The sequence below is a fragment of the Pelobates fuscus genome, chromosome 7 (genome assembly GCF_036172605.1).
Source record: "Pelobates fuscus isolate aPelFus1 chromosome 7, aPelFus1.pri, whole genome shotgun sequence".
Lineage (NCBI taxonomy): Eukaryota > Metazoa > Chordata > Amphibia > Anura > Pelobatidae > Pelobates > Pelobates fuscus.
The window spans coordinates 14,879,563-14,886,107 of NC_086323.1; positions in this window are offsets into that span (position 1 = coordinate 14,879,563).

Here is a 6,545-nt window from a genome sequence, read left to right on the forward strand (position 1 = left end):
AATCTCACAGCTGTCCCATGGGACGAAGTAATGTTTTTTTTTTTTTTTTACATCAGAATGTGGTATTTGTTGTTTCATTTCTAGAATAGTCGGACATGAAGTTGTCAAATACCAAATCATCATATGTATTGTTCATTTTCTTTTTCTCTCTATCTTTATCTGCTTGATTTATATTTCATTTTTTGTTTATCTTAACACTGTTACATTTTTAATAAACAATCAAATACATACAGACTTACTAACAGACATACAAACATTTGCTCGGTTCGTGGTGCAACAAAGGGAAAAAGAGGAAAGATACATTTCCATACCCGGCTTGAGGAAGATGGTCCGTATATTTCCCTAGCCAAAAAGATATTATACTGCTAGAGGCGGAAACATCGAAAGCAATGGAACAAATTCACTAAGAACAAAAAAGAAAACCACATTTTTCAGGGTCTAATTTCTTAATCCATTTATCCCAGTAGGTATAACGGTGACCCTTATTTGGTGCAAAATTAGTAATGGCCCTTTCCATTTTACACTGAATAATACTTTGAGCATGGGTCTTAGTCCAATTATCTACCTTAGAAGATTTCCAATTCCTGGCTATTGAGGTCTTCACTGCCATTAAGATATGGAAAACAATAGGTCTAGATACTTTATTAATGCCCGTCATATCCATGTGTAATAGAGCCATACTTGGAGTTAGCTTAATCCTTGTTTCCAGTAAAGATGATAAGTAATGGTCTAGTTCCTTCCATAGGGGTCTAATTTTCGGGCAGTCCCACCAAATATGCTGAAAGTCTGCCATGAAATCATTGCATCTCCAGCAATTAGATGGTGCTGTAGGATACATTTTTGCTATTTTATGAGGGGTTCTATACCATCTGTTTAGTAATTTATAATGAGTTTCATGTATGTTTAAAGGACCACTATAGGCACCCAGACCACTTCAGCTTAATGAAGTGGTCTGTGTGCCAGGTCCAGCTCGGTTTAACCCTTTTTGCTGTAAACATAGCAGTTTCATAGAAACTGCTATGTTTACCTATGGGTTAATCCAGCCTCTAGTGGCTGTCTCACTGACAGCCGCTAGAGGCGCTTCTGCGCTTCTCACTGTGATTTTCACAGTGAGAAGACGCCAGTGTCCATAGGAAAGCATTGAGAATGCTTTCCTATAGACTGGCTGAATGCGCGCATGGCTCTTTCCGTGCATGCGCATTCAGCCAGGGACGTCAGAAGAGGGAGGAGACTGCCAGCACCAAGGGAGCCCGGCTCTGGAAAAAAGGTAAGGGATTAACCCCTTCCTCCCCCTTCAGCGCCACAAGTTTGTTTTCCTGGCACTATAGTGGTCCTTTAAACAATTACAGACTTTATATAACGTGTAATCTTTTATAGTTATATATTTTGCCAGGTCATGGTTCCACTTAATAATTGCCGGGGGGGATTAGTTTAATAATTGCCGGGGGGAGTTTTATAAATTATTTTTTGGCATTTATTAGCCAAATGGGTATAGTCTGCCTGCTCATATTTTTCGGTAAGAAGCCTAACTGGTATGTCTTAATCTTAATGGGAATCATTCTCATAATATACGAGAATTTTGGTACAATATATGCTTTTAATGTGTTTATTTTCCCTAACCAGGAAATTTCCAGAGTTTTCCATTTTTTTTGATTTGAGATTTGTTTCTTTAATTAGGGGAAGAATATTATTCTCTATCCATTTTTTTTGTTTTTTTGAGATTTTTATGCCTAGATACTTAAAATAACTTTTAGTTTGTTTAAATCCATATTTATTTTCTATATTATCAATATTATTTTGAGATGTATTTAAGTATAACGCTCTAGATTTTTCGTTATTAATCTTGTAATTAGAAAAATTACTGTAGTTTCTAATAGTTTCAACCACTTGATCAATGGAGTCCTCGGGTTTCTGGATAGTTATCAATACATCATCAGTATATAGTTTGATTTTTTGGGTATTGTTTTCTCCAAGTCCTTTTATGCCGTGATTAGATCTTATATCTGCTGCCAGGGGTTCAATCGATAATATATACAGTAAGGGTGATAATGGACAACCCTGGTGTGTACCGTTAGAGATTCCAAACCAGTTAGACTTAATTCCCGGGCCCATAGTTCTACCTAGGGGATCGCTGTATAGAGCCATTATAGCACTGAGTATCTCCCTCGAGAACCCAAATGCTATTAGGGTCTCTCTGATAAAAGTCCAGCTGACCCTGTCAAATGCTTTTTCTGCATCCAGTGAGAGGGTTAGCATGGATATAGATTCCTCTCTAGCCTGTTCTAGTATCCCTATCATATTTCTTACATGATTAGTGGAGTGTCGTCCCGGGACGAATCCCACCTGGTCTCTATGTATTATATGGGTGACTTCTCTTTTCACTCTATCAGCCAGTATTCCCGCATATATCTTAATATCGGTGTTAAAGAGTGAAATCGGCCGATAGCTCTCTACATTCTATGGGTTCTTATCAGGTTTTAATATTAGGACAATATTGCCCTTAAGCATTTCCTGTGGGATTTTAGTTTTTAATATAACTTCGTTAAAGGTATTCTCTAAATACGGAGATATTTCTTTTTTGAGTAGTCTATAGAAGGTCCCTGTAAATCCATCTGGATTGAAGTAATGTTGATGGTGGAACTTCGCCTTTTGTCAAGTGTTGTCAAACTCAGGCTTGCCCATAAGAAAAAGCAATCCATACATTGTCTTATGGTATCTTTGGTTTGAGTTTGAACTTCAATGAAATTCCAACAGCGTCCGCAGGAGGATTTCAATCAATTTATGAAATACTCACACGTGACAGAGACACTTTCTTTCCTGTGATAGATACATGCAGGAATGTGCTATGCTCATCTCCCATTAGTACCAGAAACCTAGCTGAACGACTTTAGCATTTTTTCCCAGTGTATACATACAGGTGTCCCTATTTAGGAGGTGCAGTCCCTCTGTACATGTTTCATACCTCCCAACTGTCCCTATTTAGGATGTGCAGTCCCTCTGTACATTTTTTTTTAAATACCTCCCAACTGTCCCTATTTAGGATGTGCAGTCCCTCTGTACATTTTTCATACCTCACAACTGTCCCAATTTAGAATGTGCAGTACCTCTGTACATTTTCCATACCTCCCAACTGTCCCTATTTAGGATGTGCAGTCCCTCTGTACATTTTCCATACCTCACAACTGTCCTTATTTAGGATGTGCAGTCCCTCTGTACATTTTTCATACCTCACAACTGTCCCAATTTAGAATGTGCAGTCCCTCTGTACATTTTTCATACCTCACAACTGTCCCTATTTAGGATGTGCAGTCCCTCTGTACATTTTCCATACCTCACAACTGTCCCTATTTAGGATGTGCAGTCCCTCTGTACATTTTTCATACCTCCCAACTGTCCCTATTTAGGAGGTGCAGTCCCTCTGTACATTTTTCATACCTCCCAACTGTCCTTATTTAGGATGTGCAGTCCCTCTGTACATTTTTTGTCAACCTTTGTTTTATTGCGGCATATGAGATGGGATACAGACAGGGCCGGATTAACATAGGGGCTGATGGAGCTGCAGCTCCAGGCCCAGGCCCATGGAATAGGCCCATTTAAAGAAAAAAAAAAATTAAACTTTTTTTTTTTACTTTTTTTTTTTTACACACTACTCTTAGGTTTGCCACCTGGCTGGTATTTTAATGGCACAGCCGGTATTTGAGGCTGCCTGGCACAGCCGGTATTGCAGTAATACCGGCAATACAAATGCAGGTAATTTTCTTAGTATAAACGGACATTACTCTGCAATACCAGCACCGGCCAGTAGGGGTCACTGTGTGTGGAGAGAGGCAGGGATAGGAAGTTACAGCATATCCCTGCCTCTCTCTACTACTCACTGATCCGTGGGGGAGCAGCTACACAGAACAGAGAGTCCAGACAGCAGCTCTACAGCTCAGGTAAGTGAGGGATAGGGTGAAAGGCTGCAGAGAGACATGGGGACACTGAGACACTAGAGGACACATGGGGACACATACACTAGGGGACACTGGGAGACCTGGGGACACTGAGATACTTGGGGACACTGGAAAACATGGTGACACTGAGACACTAGGGGCCACTGTGAGACATGGGGACGCTGAGACACATGGGGACAGTGTGAGACATAGGGACATTGGGAGAAGCTGAGACATTGGGACACAGAGATTCTAGGGACACAGTGTCCCCATGTCCCCCAGCCAGTGTCCCCATGGCTCTCAGTTTCCCCTAGTCTCCCAGTGTCTGCAGGGCCGTTTGAAGGAATTTGGGGGCCCCAAGCAAAACAGACATAGAGGCCCCCCCAAACTCCAACCCCACCCCCCACATACACGCTCAAGGTCTGGGCCCCCCGGCGCCTGCACCCGGGTCCTCCCCCCCCCGAGTCCAGTGTCTGCAGGGCCGGTGCAAGGATTTTTGCCGCCCTAGGCAAAAGTAAAGTTTGCCGCCCCCCCATGTGACATCACAGTGCCCCACCCATATGATCTGCCATGTTGACTAACACAGTGCTGCAGTGCCGCCGTGTTTACAATAAAAGGCCTGCAGGGACAGGCTATAGACACCAGAACCACTACATTAAGCTGCAGTGGTTCTGGGGACTATAGTGTCCCTTTAATGTGAGGTAAATGAGAGATTAGTGCCACGAATAATATACTAGATTGCCTACTTACAACCAGATGAGGATGATGATGGGCTTCAGCTGCCGTCTGGCTCCACTGGTCTGGTGTAGAACAGGCTCTCTGGAGGCGGTTTGTAACTGTGGTCACAAAAATCAATGTTCTGGGAGAACGGGAAGCAGCTCCATGTTCTGGGAGAACGGGAAGCAGCTCCCCTCCCTCAAATTTCCTTCCTCTCCCCCCCTTCAAATTTCCTCCCTTCCTCCCCCCCCCAAATTTCCTTCCTCTCCCCCTTCAAATTTCCTCCCTTCCTCTCCCCCCCCAAATTTCCTCCCTCCCTCTCCCCCCCCACTCCCTCAAATTTCCTCCCTCCCTCTCCCCCCCACTCCCTCAAATTTCCTCCCTCCCTCCCTCTCCCCCCCACCCACTCAAATTTCCTCCCTCCCCCACTTCTCAAATTTCCTCCCGCCCTCTCCCCCCCACCCACTCAAATTTCCTCCCTCTCCCCCCCCTCCACCCACTCAAATTTCCTCCCTCTCCCCCCTCCCACTCAAATGTCCTCCCTCTCCCCCCCCACTCACTCAAATTTTCTCCCTCCCTCCCCCCCACCCACTCACTTAAATTTTCTCCCTCCCTCCCCCCCACTCACTTAAATTTTCTCCCTCCCTCCCCCCACCCCCACTCACTTAAATTTTCTCCCTCCCTCCCCCCACCCCCTTAAATTTTCTCCCTCCCTCCCCCCCACCCCCACTCACTTAAATTTTCTCCCTCCCTCCCCCCCACCCCCACTCACTTAAATGTTCTCCCTCCCTCCCACCCACTTAAATTTTCTCCCTCCCTCCCCCCCACCCCCTTAAATTTTCTCCCTCCCCCCACCCCCTTAAATTTTCTCCCTCCCTCCCTCCCCCCCACCCCCACTCACTTAAATTTTCTCCCTCCCCCCCACCCCCACTCACTTAAATGTTCTCCCTCCCTCCCCCCCACCCCCACTCACTTAAATTTTCTCCCTCCCTCCCCCCCACCCCCTTAAATTTTCTCCCTCCCTCCCTCCCCCCCACCCCCACTCACTTAAATTTTCTCCCTCCCTCCCCCCCACCCCCTTAAATTTTCTCCCTCCCTCCCCCCCACCCCCACTCACTTAAATTTTCTCCCTCCCTCCCTCCCCCCACCCCCACTCACTTAAATGTTCTCCCTCCCTCCCTCCCTCCCCCCCCCACTCACTTAAATTTTCTCTCGGTCCCTGACACCCGGCGGGCGCGCGAGGGAGCACTCTCTCTGGCTGAGTGCTTCCTCTTCAGCTCCCTCGCGTGCCGCGTACTGATGCCGGAGCCGGAAGATGACGTCATCTTCCGGCTCCGGCATCAGTACGGTGCGCGAGGGAGCTGAAGAGGAAGCACTCAGAGGAGAGTGCTCCCTCGCACGCCCGCCGGGTGTCAGTTGCTTGGTTTGCCTGTCGGGTAGCGACGGGCCTGAGTGTCTGTGTCCCCATATCTCTGTGTCCCTATTGACTCAGAGTCCCTATGTCTCCCAGTCTCCCCATGTCTCCCAGCCAGTGTCCTCAGTGTCCCCATGTTTCCCAGTGTCCACAAGTCTCCCAGTGTCTGTGTCCCCATGTCTCTCAGTGTCCACATGTCTTCCAGTGTCCCCATGTCTCCCATGTCTATGTCCACAAGTGTCCCCATGTCTCCTAGTGTCCCCAAGTGTCTGTGTCCCAGCCAGTGTCCATAGTGTCTCAGTATCCCCTAGTCTCCCAGTGTCCCCTAGTCTCCCACTGTCTGTGTTCCCATGTCTCTCAGTGTCCCTAGTGTCTTAATTTCCCCAAATATTTCAGTGTCCTCATGTCTCTGTGTCCCCATGTCTCTGTCCCCATGTCTGTATTCACATGTGCCCCCATGTGTCCCCAGGTCTCTGTGTCCC